We start from the raw sequence: 16668 nt of genomic DNA, 5'->3' as shown, positions 1-16668 counted from the left end.
TTTTCATTTTCAATTTCATAGATTGTTTATAATGACTTTTGCTAAAATTTCAAAATCAAAAGTTATCAAAACAAATTCTATGGGACTGAGAAGTATTATTTTCTACTTTTTAGTCCATTTATAAAAGCGTTGTATATTAAAAACTTTTTTTTATATTATTTATTTGTTTTCTTTTTTTTTTTGTCATGATTTTGTGTGTCTGAGAGTCAGTAACAACACCATAATATTTTTAAGGCGCAGCGGAGCACGCCTAGTATTTGCTAGTTTTAAGTAAAATTTCTTCACACTTTCTTCTTTTTAATAATTTCTGCACAGATATCTTTCCATTAAAAATAAAGACTTCACTGCATTACCATTTCGCACAATAACACGAATAGAATTTAGCTTGAGAACAGCAAAATCGAAGGCACATACAGTGAAATTCCTCATAACCGGACACTCACAGTCGCAGTGTTTTTGTCCGGTTATGGGAGATGTTCGCTTATGAGGGGGGAGGAGGTAGGTTCACAAAAAATACATATGTGTCAATTTATCAGAAATTTTACAAATTAATCAATATTTAATAATGAGTATAACATATTCGAACATTTATATTTTTATTAAATATTTATATATCGTCACTGGACACGAATAAAGGCGCGAGCTTAAAAGTTAACCGCGAAAAAAGACGCGTAAATAAAACTTCAGCGAAGCTACATATGGGTGGTTCACAAGGTGTCGTTAGTGTCGTATTGTCGTATGTCGTAAAGTTTTTAACGGCTAAATAAATGTTTAGGGGACTTGAAATCCACCACCACCAACTATTTTTTATCGGTGTGAAATTTCATAACAAAACTTTTATGTTAACTAGCGAATTCCTAAAATATAGTTTCAGCCGATTAAAGTTTATGACATACAACAGTACGACAGTATACAACACCTTGTGAAAGAAAGACGCGTTAAAATATTAGACGGCGAAGAAAGACACGTAAACTTATTTTCGCGGCCGACCATGTTTGCGGGTGTAACAGTATACATATAAATTCCACAAAGAGCTTTTTTGGAATGATGCTGAAGTGGCAGTCCTGTGTTTACTCCTCTTTTTCTTCGCCGTCAACTAGGTTTTACGTCTTTCTTCTCCGAAGTTTTATTTAAGCGCCTTTGTTCGTAAGAATTTTTTTACGCGTCTTTTTTCGCTGTCAAAACACTAGCGCGCCTTTATTCGTGTGTAGTGACGATATGTAGATTAAGTACATTGTACAAGTGTTTACATTTCAATACTACCACAATCTCTGATTTCTTATTTAGTTGTTATTATAACAGTTAGAAATTATCGAAAAAAATTATCCTCCACTAATAACGATTATATTATATAGAAATAATAAAAATCCAAAAATAATGATTATTTTATAGCGAAAAACCCAAAAAATTTCGGTCATTTTCTATCGAAAAAATAAAAATTTAAATTTTTTACCGAACAAATAAAAATCAAATATTACGATGATTTTTGATGGAAAAAATAGTACTCTAATATACCGATTATTTTTAAATTAACGCAAAAAAAATAAAAATCCAGCGCAAAAAATAAAAATCAGAATTTGTCGATAATTTTTTATCGAAAATATAAAAATTCAAAATAACGATTATTTTTTACCGAAAAAATAAAAATCTAAAATAATGATTATTTTTACCGAAAAAATTTAAATATAATATAGCGGTTATCTTATGCCGAAAACACACTAACACTAGCGCGCCTTTATTCGTGTGTAGTGACGATATGTAATTAAGTACATTGTACAAGTGTTTACATTTCAGTACAACCATAGTCTTTGATTTCTTATTTAGTTGTTATTATAACAGTTAGAAATTATCGAAAAAAATTATCCTGCCCTAATAACGATTATATTATATAGAAAAAATAAAACTCCAAAAATAATGATTATTTTATAGCAAAAAGCCAAAATTTTTCAGTCATTTTCTATCGAAAAAAAAAATAAATTTTTTACCGAAAAAATAAAAATCAAATATAACGATGATTTTTGATGGAAAAAATAGTACTCTAATAGCGATTATTTTTAAATTAACGCAAAAAAAATAAAAATCCAGCGTAAAATATAAAAATCAAAATTTGTCGATAATTTTTTATCGAAAAAATAAAAATTTAAAATAACGATTATTTTTTACCAAACAAATTAAAATCTAAAATAGGGATTATTTTTTCCGAAAAAAATAAAAATTAAAAATAGATATAACTTTTTACCGAAAAAGTAAAAATCCATATTTGACAATTATTCCTGATTGAAAAAATCCATTTACATTTTTAACAAAAAATCCACTAAGCGAAATGAGATCGGAATAGCCTATCAACATTTAATTGCGTTAGAAAATGGTGTTTAAACTTTCATTAAATTCCTGATATTTATGCAAAAGATACACGTAAAGTGTTATCGCTTTATTTAACTCAAACCCTTTCGCTTTGTCTAAGTCGCAGTCCCGAAAAATTTAATTAAACAAAAGCGATCGGATGAAATATCAACATATTTATCGATACTTTATGGCCTCTGTTATCGATAAATTCATTGATATAACTTTCGAAACATATTTGAAAGAGCTTTATAAATCCTAATTTTATTTAGATATAGGCTGCATTTCTTTATTCATACTGAACGTTTGGAATAAACTTTTTTGTTTATTTATTCTTTGGAACGTTCCTGATGATATGTTAACGTATATTTCAAACGCATTCTATTTATTCCGGCTGTGAAATGGGATTATCCGGAATGTATAAAGAAACGCAGCTGATAGCTGAAATAGTGTTGCCAACTGAAAACTTAATATATAATAGCATTATGCCGAGTTTCCACTAAGTCTTGAAATGACTCTTTAAAAATAACAGCTTCTAAAATTTTTCAATTTTGTTTAATTTGTTCGATACTTGTTCAGTAAAGCCCAATAGCTCTTTTTTATTTCTCTCACTTTCAAATTCATAAACAATTGTCAATCAATTATTGATGTTGGTGGTACCCAGAAGGTAAATGACATTTTACTAAGGCAATTGTGAATACTCATACACATACACATATAAGTATGTATGTACGTAAAGCCGTATCACGACATATGAAAAAAAAAAATTTAGTGTGTGCTAGTGTTTTATTGAAACACTTATGTCCGTCGAGTGAAAATATTGAGTGTAAAAAAAAATTTTTAAATCATTATATCGCTGAAGAGAATTAAAATTGCCCCTAAACAGTTTTGCCCTTAATTTATATCTTCACTAATTTTGCAATTGTTATCACTAGATTTTTATTTGTATGCTATAAATCTAAATCCGCCGAAAAACGGTGACTATCTTGCTGAAAATAGTAAGACTTTATTCAATTATTGTCCTGAGCGAGGCTTTTTCGGTGACATAAAAATTCAAAGAAGCGGATAGCAAATAAGAAACTTATAGCAAAACACGCGATTTAACAGGTGCATAAAAAAATTTACACCCAAAATTTTTTCTCGACATAAGTAAGTATTCAAATAAAACCGACACACACGCTAAACCTGTTTCGTGATACGCCTTAATGTACATGTATATAATGCACTCGATGTCTCTTTTTGCATATTGCTTCTTTCTTGGCAAGCATTTACTAACTACTATGTCATCTCCAACGCCACCTCCACCGCTTCGATGCACCTACCACGAGCTGGCGTCTGCTCCAGCTTGGCATAGCGGCCAAAAATAGCATAATCCATTTTAAGCTTAAGTAAATTTCGTTGTCAGTACAGTTTACTTAACCCACATAAATGGGAAACAAGAGTAACTCATACGACAGCAGCGAGCGTGAGCCAGAATGTACGTAGAGTACGCGCTATTAAAATGCAGCGCATCAAAGGCAAATTAATAAGGAGAATTTTTTTTAAGAAAATTAGCTTATTTAGAGTAAGAGATATGAATGAGATGCAAAAGAAACTCTGGTAAAATAATTAAAAAAAAAAACTAAAATTAATGTGTAAGATTCAAATAGCAATAAAGAAATTCAAGTCAGTGGCGCTAATTTTAAACATTTTATTAATTAACATCAAGCGGCTTAAGCTTTCAAAAATCATAATATTTATAGTCTGCAATATTTATTGCGTCAATTAATGTCGGTCATATCAAATACATACATTTACAGCTTGAGTGTAAACGACTGGCATAAAAGCCGGCCGGCCGGCCGGCGATCGTCTACACCGTTGCCTACACTTTCACATTTTCAGTTTGAATTAAATTTTTGCTTCACTTTGCGCTGCTGCTCATCTACTCATTATTACACAAAATTTGTTTTGGCTGAGACACTTGACTTAGCTGCTATGGCATATAGTTTATTTAGTAGAATAGAAAAAATAAACCAATAAAGTAAAATATTTGCTCTTACAAACGCTTGTACATAATGGCGGACAGCCAAGTGGGTCACTATGCTCATTCGCACGGAGGTGGCAAATGATAGCAAGTGCATAGAAATGTTCTTTATTAAATGTATTACACATACATATCGCCTACATACATACATATGTACGCGTATGAGACTTCAGCAAAAAAAGACTTGTTGTTACTAATGCTGCACATTTTCGCTTAGCTGCTGTCTCATTCAGTTGGCCATTTCCGGCGATAGATGATTAATGAACGAATTTAATTGATTTTCACTTGCACCGCTTTAATGAACAGTCATAAAATTCTTATAAATTGGCAAATGTGTGTGAAATGCCGTCAACACCAGAAATATTCACACAAATATAGCTTTCGGATTTTCCGAGATTATTTTGTTTAACGTACAGCCTATACAAATCAATGATGTGTAATGGTGTGAGGCAATCAAAATATTTTTAATGCTTTGGTAGATAAAATTTTGATTTATTATTTTTTTTTGTAATTTATTGACTAGAAATATCAGCAATTTCCATTCTATTTAATTTAGGGCATGCAACAAAGAATACAAGCATAAGCGAGCACGGTTTGAAAAGCCCCCCGACATTTCGCAACAGTCAGGACTACGTAACCGGAAACACCCACAGAGGCGTTAAAAATCTATTTTATCTGTCTATTTTAGTCTTGTATATTCAATGTTTATTATTTTATGAAAGTATAGCTCATTATCTAGCTACGTAAATTCGATTTTCAAACTTTGTACAAAAATTTGGAAACTTGTCAAAATTTCAAACATTTTAATCATAATTTTAGAGACAAATTTGTGTATGCAGTTTTGTAGCCCATTAAATCTTAGTATAACAAAGTGCAAGTTTAAAGTAGCTAGTAACTTATCGCTGATTTTTAGATAATTTTTTCTCACCGTGCGAAGCATTTTCTTCTATACAAATTGTGTTCGATAACTGACAACATCGTCGGAAAAAAAATTGCCAGAAATCAACAGTAAGTCCCAGATACTTCTACCTTGCACTTATGTATAAGACTTTTATGGACAATAAAACTGCATACCTAGATTTTTGCTAACTCTGAAAAAGAAATTAGAAATTTTAATGTAGATTTGTTGAAATTTGTTGAATTTTTATAAATCTTCCCGATTCAAAGATTCTCTACAATTCATTTAGCTGAATCCAAAGGCTACGAGTTTGATAAGGATTTGTAAAGCGGCTACTGACCTACAGCACTTCATTATAAGAGCGCGGGCTCACGCCCATTTTTCAAACATTTCATAATAATATTATTTTCTATCAAAATTTCTGAATTCAGTCTAAGCATTTACGTATACATTTGTCTATATCTATCTCGCTTCCTTTAGGCTGTTACAAACAACCGTTATGCGAACAAAGTTATGATAACCTTGCGCACAAAAAAAAAGTTATTTTTCTAACAGCATATTACCCAAGACAAATACAAATACGAAACAAAAATTTATCATTTTTTTTTATAAAAACTCCAAAAGTGCTTTAGTTACTTGTCAAACAAAACCATTGTAAATAAATAAAATAATATAAAAACTTTTTAGTATACCACACTTTTATAAATGGACTAAAAATTAGAAAATAATATTTCCCAGTTCCATAAAATTTGTTTTGATAACTTTTGATTTTGAAATTTTAGCAAAAGTCATTATAAATAATTTAAGAGATTGAACACGAAAAACGTGGAGCGCAAGTGCCGTCAAATATAGCGCGGAGCTCCACTTTCGTTACAGTCCGCTAAAAAGTTGCATCAACGTGGAACAGTCCTTTGAGCTTAATATAATTTCAACAAGGATTTTTGGTCACAGCGCTCAAATACTGGATCTATTTTCTTTAAAATGTGGGCAAAAAAATTTGACGTGTTTCGCTTCGTCCACAACTTGTTACCTTGGGTATAGCGGAGAGTCATTTAGGCCGAAGTGGCGGAAAAATGTAAGGTAGCAGACGTGGCTGTTTAGAAACTGCATTGTTTGCCTATGCCATTTCTTAAAGCTTGGCATTAGTGTGAAGGTTCACCATCCTTCAGATAATTTTCCCTGATTTTTTGCAATAATATATTTCTGCTTTATTATAGCCGCACTACCAGTGACTCGAAGTCATGCTTGCGTTAACTAGTTCTGCTTCGACTGACGTGATTTTGTAAGCGTACATGACCCTTAACATGCAGCGTATGGTGAAAGTTGAAAACTATTTATCCGAAATTCGATAACAAGTGCAGATTTTTTGGCTCAAAAAGAGTGTCTCACATTACTCCGCTCTCTGAGAGACGGTGAAAATTTGTAGGCCCGGACAGCTCTTCCCTGCTTGTATTTCCAGTATTTCCAGATCCAATGGCCTCCGGCCCAAATCTATGACAATCATATGACGAAAATTAAGGGCTCATAACATCGCAAGGCTGACCGAAGAAAGTAAATGAGCGATATGATCTTTCCGAAAAAACATAAAACCTAATATTTTTGAATAATGAAGCAACAAAAGGCAAGCACATGCCAAGAGTCTTAAGCTAGCCGTAGGGTTTGGTGGATAGTGGTGCAATGACCGCTCACTGTCCTTCAAGAACCCATGCGGTGCGACTTAAGGTTGCTTTTTCGGGAAGTGATGCCAATGCGAATCCCAAAGACCGATCGACGGAAGAAAAACGATCGCACAAAAAATGTGCCACCGTCACATAGATTCGCGTTCTTATTTTACCCCGAGGCAGATATTCTCCAGGTTTATTTTCATAAAAGTTCTTTGCAGAGTTTCCACGTTTGTGCAAATGTTCATTCATTCAAATTGTTTAAGAAAAAGCAGTGACTTCCTCGGCAGATGAGTGTAAAATTTTCAACCACAGCGCGACTTTTAGTTGTAGACACAAAAACATTTTTCTAATTTTCTGCTACTCCTTCACTTTATGGATATTAATTACTTTAGCTTTTGTATGTTCCATTTTAATGAAATTTCGTGTTCGTTCTAGAATTCATTTTCAAACTTTGTGTGATGTCTTACGCGCTACGGTAAATTAAACATAAAACACATCTGAAAGCAGATACATACAAAGCTTTGAAAGCATTTGGAATTATTTTAAAAATATTTAAGTGTAGACATACACGCGTGCACATGTTTGTACATGCATATGCTTGTAAGCATGTGCTCATTCAAAATACTTCTTCTACCGAAAATGATACATTTTTGTGGATAATTAATGACGCGGCGCGCCCGGACATAGCACCTTCTACGCAAGTTGAGCTACTGAAAAATTTATAAATTTAGAATATTTCGTAAATCTTGGATAACAAATTTAAATAAAAACAAAGAATTTGGAAATAATTTCTAGAAATTATGTAGATTTTTTCAAAAGCATAAAGCATTCTTGTATTTATTTAATATTTATTTATAGCAACTGCTAAGGCCATCGATCAGCCGTATTTAAGATTTGGCGGTTGCCAGCGAACTTGACTGATGAGTCGAGCAATGCAGCGTGAATAAATTGAGAGACACATACTCACATTTTATAAATGTTTACGCACGTCTGTACATATCTAAACAAAGTGCACCATTTAATGTATTATTCTCAGCAGGGCTACGCTACTCGCAAGCATTCAATCAATGATTTGTTTATTTGTTTGCAAACCGATTTATTTTCGTACTGCTTGTGAGACAAATTTATAATCAATACAGGTTTTTACATTCAATTAAAGATAGCCTAAGAAAAAGTAGGCAAATGTATAAAAATAAATTTATATTAGTCATATAAATTGTAAAAATGCGCCCAGCTATGCTTATGTAAATAAATTAGGGCATCACAAAAAGTGTAGATTATTATTTTATAATGCATTCTGTTTTGTAAATCACTGCCTTCCGTTACTGTTAAAAATCGACCATTTTTCGGTTTTTTACAAGTCTTGGAGATGTTTTCAAATACAAATTACCGAAAAATCTCCTGTTTGTGAACTAACCCATGACTAATTTTTTTATATATTGGAAAGAATTTAGGAGTTGGAATTGACCCGATATATTCCAGTTTATCGATATAGTTCGGTAATTTAATGCATATCAATAACTCGATGATTCTCAAAAATAACTAAAAATCGATAACTCGACAAATTTCGATAACTATCAATAAATTTCGATACATTCGCATTTCAAGGACTCAATAAATTTCCATAACTAAAATTTACATATCTCGATATAAATCGATACATCTCCAAAACTCCATAAACTTTGGATAATTCTATTAATGTCGATAGCTCGATTAATTTCGATTGCCCCATATTTTTCGATACAAATATATCGGTAAATTTCGTTACACTCAGGTAACCCAATAAAATTCAATAAATCGATAAACAGTGATAGCTCGATAAACTAATAAAACACTCGAAGTTTCGATAACTTTATACGGTTTGAAGATTCCAAAAACCTCGACCAAGAAATATCAATTAATTTCGATAATATTATAACTTCCGATAACTAAATTTTTGATTACTGGACTTATTTCGGTTCTTACCGAAAATTTTCAACAAAATTTCTTACGCTGTTAAATACTTTAATTTTTATATATTTTGGACCCGCAGTATTAAAATAGCTGATAGAAATTTATGCAAATTGCACCTCGTGCAGTGTGCACGGGTTCATTGCCTTGCAAAAACAGGACTACCTTGGCCTCTCCGTTTCTCGACAACCACTTTGAATTTTGACGAAAGTGTAAGTTTGAAGTATCTCAAAATTCTGGTTGATTTTTGACCAATGTTTTCATACGATGCTCCGAATTTTTCCGATAGAAAAAGCACAGAGCTATGTGTTTTTCGATATAGAACAATCCTAGAGGGCATTAAAAATCCGATTTACTTTTTAACATGCATTTTTTGACCGCCACAGTTTACGCACATACTTACATATTTACATTTTTTAGGAGAAATTCAATGGAAAAAATTGCAATTAGCAGCTGCAAATAGCAGCACAAATACCATTACTTATGTTTGTTTATATGCTTATGTCAAAGTGCTTTCAACTTTAATCGACAAATAGCCAAATCAAATGATGGACATTCGAAAAACAACTTTAATTGAATGCATAAAAACTGTGCTGAAATAATAAAAATAATAAAACTAACAAGTAATTAAAAGCTCAAAATAAACACATTAACATGGATCTATTTGGCTCAATTTTTTGTTCCCACTCAAAAAAAAATAATAAAAATAATAATCGTTTGACGATTTTCACTGAAAAAATTCAAATGGTTTTTTTATGCGAGTAAACACAACTTTTTGCTATATAGCAACTTTAATACTTACCTATGTGTGTATATATGATTTTGCTCGTAATCGAACATCTGATATTTATTGCGCTCGTAGTTGTTTGCTTGCTCGATTGCTTTTACGAGTAGCTATGATAAACTATTCAGTGATTTGGCAAAAAATTGTGGGTAGCCCAAGTTAAATAAACACTTCTTGTATAATTAGATAGCGTGGAGGGCACATTTTATGCCATCAATCGGGTTGCACTAACCATTGTGTTAATATATCTTTTGGATTTTTATTATTGTAAATAAGAATTTATAGCTTTCTAGCTGATGTCTGCGGTGATTGTTTGCTCTTTTTCTTTCTGAATTCATTTGCGATTTGTTTATTCGGCATCACGATGTGAGATCAATGAAAACAGCAATTAGTTGGAATTATGTGGGTTTAGCGCGAAAAAGCAAAAATAACTTTTGGAAAAAAATGAAATTTTTGGCAAGAAAATTAAATTTTAAATTTTTGGGAAAAAAATCACGCTTAGGTACGAATTTTTGGAAAAAACAATCATGTTGGAGTGCGTGATTAAACACACGCGGCGTGTATTAGCATTAGGGATGTCAAAACATTGAGACATAACCTTTATGAATATGAGTAAACTATTTAAAATTTACGATAAACTGATTGTAAAACGCACACATTTAATAATACAGACAAATCTTAATGCAATTTTTTTCTTTTCAATATAGCTACCAGGTACTTTTGAAAGTAATGTTTAATAAAAACAAAAACAAAAATATACAAAAACAAATTCTCTAAACATATTCATTCTATTCCATAAAGAAATGGCAAATGGGGAATTTTTGCCTTTTTTTTTGCAATGTACTCAAAATTTTGAGGGTGTACGAGTCAAAGGGGCATCAGATTAGAGTTCAGTGGGTCGAAATACATGTTAGTAGGTTCATCTGGTTGAAAGCACACACTTCTTTTTTGTGCCAGTGTTGTTATTATTGCACTTAAAATGTGTACGTATGTAAGAGCAGCAAGGCATTTAAAGCGGAGTCTTCTAATCTTGACCTGAAGCTGTTACATGTCACACTGTCAAAAGGTAGTCATAAGCCTTTGTCTTCTCCATTACAAATTATTTCAACTTCTTTTACCGGCACGTCGGATTAATTAAAAACTTGTGATTGTCCCTACAGTTACAAGAAAGATTTAAATTTACACACATCATCGTTCTCTAAGAAGTTACGGTATTGAATCGTGGCACTCCGATTCTCTCTTGTCTTGGGGAGAGCGACTCGAAGGTATCTTCCCTGTCTAACTTATCCGCTAACCAGTGTTGATATTTTAAGTACAATTGTACTTTTTTCAGTACAATTAGTTTTAAAAAGTACAAAAGAACAATTTACCGATTTTAAGTACAATCTCAACATCAAACATACTTTTTGTGCAAAACGTTGAAATCTCTAATTATTAATCCGTTTGCGTTTAAGTAAATGGACATAACTACATTTCATATTTGGTACGAAATGAAATTCTGAATTATAATTTTGCAGAAAATGAGGTAATTGAATAACTTGGGTGTTTAAAGTAAACAATTTTACGTAAATTTCATGCGTTGAAACTAAAAATTTCTATGGTGGACCTCCATTTTAGTGTTACTGATCTCATTTTATATAATAATATAAACTGATTTATCTTCTGTATTAATTTTTTGTCGTTATTGTCTTCATATTTGAATATACATCCCGCGACAAAATTGTACGGTTACCCGGGTTAGGCTATTTCTTTTATAGTTTTTCTAATTAATATTATTTTTTTTATAAAATTACAGGTTATTGTCTAACAAAACGAAATAAATCATAAATTCAAAGATTTTTTTTATTCAGAATTTGTAAAAATTTGTTTGGATGCTTTCCATTTCCAGACAACCGGTCAGATACGAGCATGATTTTTAATTTCGACCAAACTCAAATACATTGTTTGTTGGCCCAAATAATGAGACACGTATTTTTTCTTTTGGCTCGGAAAAAATTTTCGGCCGAATTAAACGCGATTTTGTTTTTCAGGCAAAAATCGATTATTCGAATTGACAGTGAGAATTTTTTTTTAAATGCCCATAACTTTGTCAAAATTTAATAGATTCCAACAATGTTTTCACTCGAATGTCAGTTATTCTTGTAACTTCAAGATAGAATGATAAAATTATTGATTTTCATTATTTAAAATTTTTTATTTAACAATAAACAAAAAGTGCAATTTTTTTTTTTAATTTAATTTCTCAAAAAGTGTATTTTTTTCTCTCAAACTTTTTTACCGGGAAAGAGACACTTTGAACTACAATCAACCCAAATGTCTAATAGCGAAGATTTTTTTTTCTGAGTTATGATTTTTTATAGAAAATATACGTTTTTGTGGTACATACTACAATATTCTTATATTGTTTAACTAAATGGAACATATGTATGTAATATATCAGCAAAAAGTACAGCCGTGATCATTTTTTGTGTATCAAATAGATATTAGAACATACTTTCCACCATACAGTTTCGAAATACAAAATCACATTTTCCCGCTTTTTATAATCGAAACTGTATGGTGGAAAGTGTGTTCTAATATCTATTTGATACACAAAAAATGATCACGGCTGTACTTTTTGCTGATATATTACATACATATGTTCCATTTAGTTAAACAATATAAGAATATTGTAGTATGTACCACAAAAACGTATATTTTCTATAAAATATCATAACTCAGAAAACAAAAATCTTCGCTATTAGAGATTTGGGTTGATTGTAGTTCAAAGTGTCTCTTTCCCGGTAAAAAAGTTTGAGAGAAAAAAAAAATACACTTTTTGAGAAATTAAATTTAAAAAAAAATTTGCACTTTTTGTTTATTGTTAAATAAAAAATTTTAAATAATGAAAATCAATAATTATATCATTCTATCTTGAAGTGACAAGAATTACTGACATTTGAGTAAAAACATTGTTGGAATCTATTAAATTTTGACAAAGTTATGGGCATTTTAGAAAAAAATTCTCACTGTCATTTCGAATAATCGATTTTTGCCTGAAAAACAAAATCGCGTTTAATTCGGCTGAAAATTTTTTCCGAGCCAAAAGAAAAAAATACGTGTCTCATTATTTGGACCAACAAACAATGTATTTGAGTTTGGTCGAAATTAAAAATCATGCTCGTACCTGACCGGTTGTCTGGAAATGGAAAGCATCTTTGGTAAAAATTTTTGAATGCCATTAATTCATTAAAAGGTGCAAGTTTGAAATGCCTAAAAAATACCATTGATTTTTTTTTTTCGACAGTATTGCGCACCTTCTTCCATATAAGGAATGTTGGCATTTTATTTTATATGGAAGAAAAGGCGCAACATTGTTGTTGACTTTTTTTTCAATGAGCAGTACTTTCATAAAGAAAATATTAAAATTGATTTGAAAAAAAATTAAATATACTATAGCTCAAACTGGGTGACCGTAGAATTTTATCGCGTGGTGTACTTTTAAAAATGTGGAGTACAATTTAAGAATTTATTTGTGTATACTTAAGTTAAACTGTAAACTTAATGAAACTTTATTGAACTTAGTGAGACTTTCTGACAAAACTAGCTATGATTTTATGGGCTAATTAGAGGGATCTCAATGATAAGTTACATTAAATTAAGTTTACACCAACTGAAGCTGTACAATGAACTGGAAGATAAACTCACTGTAGTAGATAAAAAAATAGGGTATGTTTGGTTGAAGGAAAACGGGAGGTAATGTATTGACGCAAATGGTGAAAAGTACAATTAAGCTCAAAAAGTTACAGTTTTTGTCGTTAAGTTAGTACATTTTACAAATCTCAAATATCAACACTGCCGCTAACTTCTGCCTCTCGCCCATTCATTACTAGAGGCGATGAGAGTGGAGAAAGAGCTAACTGAGGCATTTTAGGGAAGCAGTGATCCATGTTATCGAGGATAAAGCCGAATACTTTATATTAGGGCTGTGCGATTATTCGATTACTCGAGCAAGTTGGTTAATCAATTATTCGGTTAATCAATTACTCGAGTAATCAAGATTTTGATTACTCAAAACGATGATTAATCGAGTTACTTGAAATATGATTACTCAAAAAAAATAATTTTGCTCGTTAAAAGAGTTTGCTTTGGAAAATGCTTATTTTCTTTTTTACATTCTGTATATGAAAAAAATTTTTTTGTTTAATTTTTGAAAACAGAAACGTTGTTTTCAAAGTATCAAGGAACTTTAACTACTTTATACATATGTAAAGAGTTGAAATGTTGATTACTCATTTTACTCGAAATGTTGATTAATCATAAAGCAAATTACTCAAATATTTTTGTTTTTGGTTAATCAAAAATCTTGATTACTCGAGTAACTGAACTTTTGAGTAATCATAATTTCCAATTAATCGAATAATTGAGTTATTTACTTTATGATTAATTAAAATTTTGAGTAATCAATTAATCGCACAGCCCTACTTTATATACATATAAACAAATAAAAAAATAATTCTAAAGCATTCCAATCGTTGCCATCAAGTATGACCTTCGCTGCAGCATATTTATTTACGACGCACAGTGTGGAAAATGAATTTTTGGAACAAAATCTTATTAATATATTGAGAACGAGAATAGAAAGCGAAATAAAAGTATAATGGTTTAAGAAAAGAAACCCTTTCGATTAAAAAAATTATCTTGACCCTTAAAATGACCTTTAAAAGTAGAGGCGCTTTCTGTTTTTTGACCTAAAAACAGTACACACTTTTAAAAAGTGTTCAACTCATACTTGCGCTGTCCTTGCGTCAATAATTAATTTCCATGGCCGCAGGAATCGAAAAATACATTTCAAATTTTTTAAAAGGTTCATAAATGCATACTTTCAGTTCAAAAATGGGAAAAAATGCAAAAATTTTACTTTTGAAGGCAATTTTAAAGTGACCTTCTGAATTAAAGTTTGTTTCGCCTTATTCTGTTTTTTTTTTTCTTTTTTTTTTTTACCTGAAAATAGCACGTTGGTATTCACAAAGAAAATAAATTTGAAAAAAATATCGATTGGCTGTTTTATATATGCCACAAACTCCTCTCAAGGTGAGATTTTAAACTAGGGGGGAAATTGAAAGAAATTGTTTGTGAGCCAAGTCCAATGCACATAGGAATAAAAATTATATATCTGGCCTAGAATAATCGCTTAATAGTAGCCATACGAGTACTTCGCTTTTATTTAAAAAGCATTCGTTAGCTAAAATATTTTATTAAATTTGTATAACTTTTTAGCAAATTTTGTTTCATAAACTAGTTGCTTTTTAATTACCTTAATTTAACCCGGTCTGTGGCTTTACAAAAAAGTTACCTGCATAAATGTGTTTACTCAATTACTCAGTTTCATGGCTTCAATTTACTTTTCTAAAAACATATAAAAACACATACATATGTATGAAAAACATGTTTACGTTGAGGTGTCTAATGACAGCCATTTAGTTTATTTTCGCCAACATTATTTTACATTTAAATAAACAAAGTAAAAATAGGTTCATGCATAATTTAAGTGCGGTTTAGACGCGGCGGCGTTGGATTTATTTTTATTACACAAAAAAAAAAGGTGAATAAGTTTAAATACAAATGCAAGCATACTCATGCATGTATTAGCTTGCATATTTGTTGGCGAGTGGTTATTTTCCATATTAAATTAATGAATTGGATTTTTCTTTTTTTTTTTAGCTAATTGGCTATACCCAGCATTTTAAGCGATACGCAAATTAAGCTAGCATATCGAGTTAACAAGTTGATTATAGTTATTAAATACAGCTAAATTTAATTGAAGCACATCAACACTGCCGCAAATAAAACATTATTGAATGGAAATTATAGGAACTTTTTAAAGTTCCATTGCACATACAATTAAAATGAAATTTAAAAATAAAATTATAAAAGTACATATTGCTTTAGATGTATGTAATTCAAAAAAAAACTGTATAGCCTTTAATTGGGTATATATTTTTTTTGCACCCTACGCCAGGACATTCTACTGCCCACGCACATGAGTTCATGATGAACGCTGCCCGCTGCTGCACATTCTGATGGCCAAGCACTTATTGTTAATGGACAGTTTTTAGACTCTCTGTATAAATTTATGCACTGATACTTGAGCTGCTTGTAAACTGGGTTTTAATTTGTAGACTAGGTGTGAAGCCTTCCAAACGGAGCTCGTTCACTTTACATGGATAGCTTTAAGCTCTGACTCAATTGATGTACTGAAAAAGTGAACATCAGTCTAACAGCTTACCCTGAAAAGTAAGTCTAAGGTTTAGCTCCCGTGATCAGGCCCGTAAAATTCCTAGCGCTAGGCCTCCCTGATTGCGATCTTTGACAGTGATAAGTATCGGGGTAGCAAACTATTCTGGAAGCCAAACATCGAAGAAGACATGGTTTAGTTTACATATATTGTTGTAGTTAGGGAATCAAGCGCTCAAGATCTCTTGTCGATGGTTGTTTATTGGTTGAAGAAAGCGCAAAGGCTTTCCTAATTTCCTTTAGTTGGCAGTTTGCTGTGCCACTATTCTTAAGTTAAAAACAGAGTGGCAGCGAAGCTGAAGATGAAGACGAAGCTAAAGGCACATTTCTTGCAATTGACAGCACAGATAACATCCTCAACTTTGTCTTCGCTCGCAATATGATAACCTTCCCGCAAATACGTTTCTATACTACTGCTTTGTTTTTCGTCTTCAGCTTCTGCTTTGCTTCCAAATGTGGTTCAAAGCCTTGTTGGTTTTGCTTGAAAATTCAGCCCTAGCTTAAGGTATAAACACACTCTATCTCACTTCTTCTTCACTGTGTTTTTCTACAGCTAAAAACATAACCACCATTGTTTGGTCCTGCTCTTGTATCCCCCTATCTTATTTGGCTTCTTTCCTAATCTTCATATGGTATCTCACAGGAGAGTTTTCAATTCCCTAGTTTATTATTAGAAATTAAAAATGGAAACATTTTTGTAACTCGTAAGATGATGAGTCGTTTCTATTGT

The 16668-nt window shown here is 31.4% G+C and overlaps 1 protein-coding gene across 1 annotated transcript in view; it reads left to right on the top strand.

Moving 5' to 3' along the window:
* Nucleotides 1-16668, top strand: part of LOC108365680 (D-beta-hydroxybutyrate dehydrogenase, mitochondrial) — a 119098-nt gene that overhangs the window by 2098 nt on the left and 100332 nt on the right. The window lies entirely within an intron of this gene.

This window comes from Rhagoletis zephyria, unplaced genomic scaffold (assembly GCF_001687245.7).
Source record: "Rhagoletis zephyria isolate East Lansing unplaced genomic scaffold, Rhagoletis_zephyria_1.1 Rzeph_scaffold_00002, whole genome shotgun sequence".
Classification (NCBI taxonomy): domain Eukaryota; kingdom Metazoa; phylum Arthropoda; class Insecta; order Diptera; family Tephritidae; genus Rhagoletis; species Rhagoletis zephyria.
Note: the sequence above shows the minus strand (reverse complement) of the source record. Positions and strands in the feature narration are given on the sequence as shown.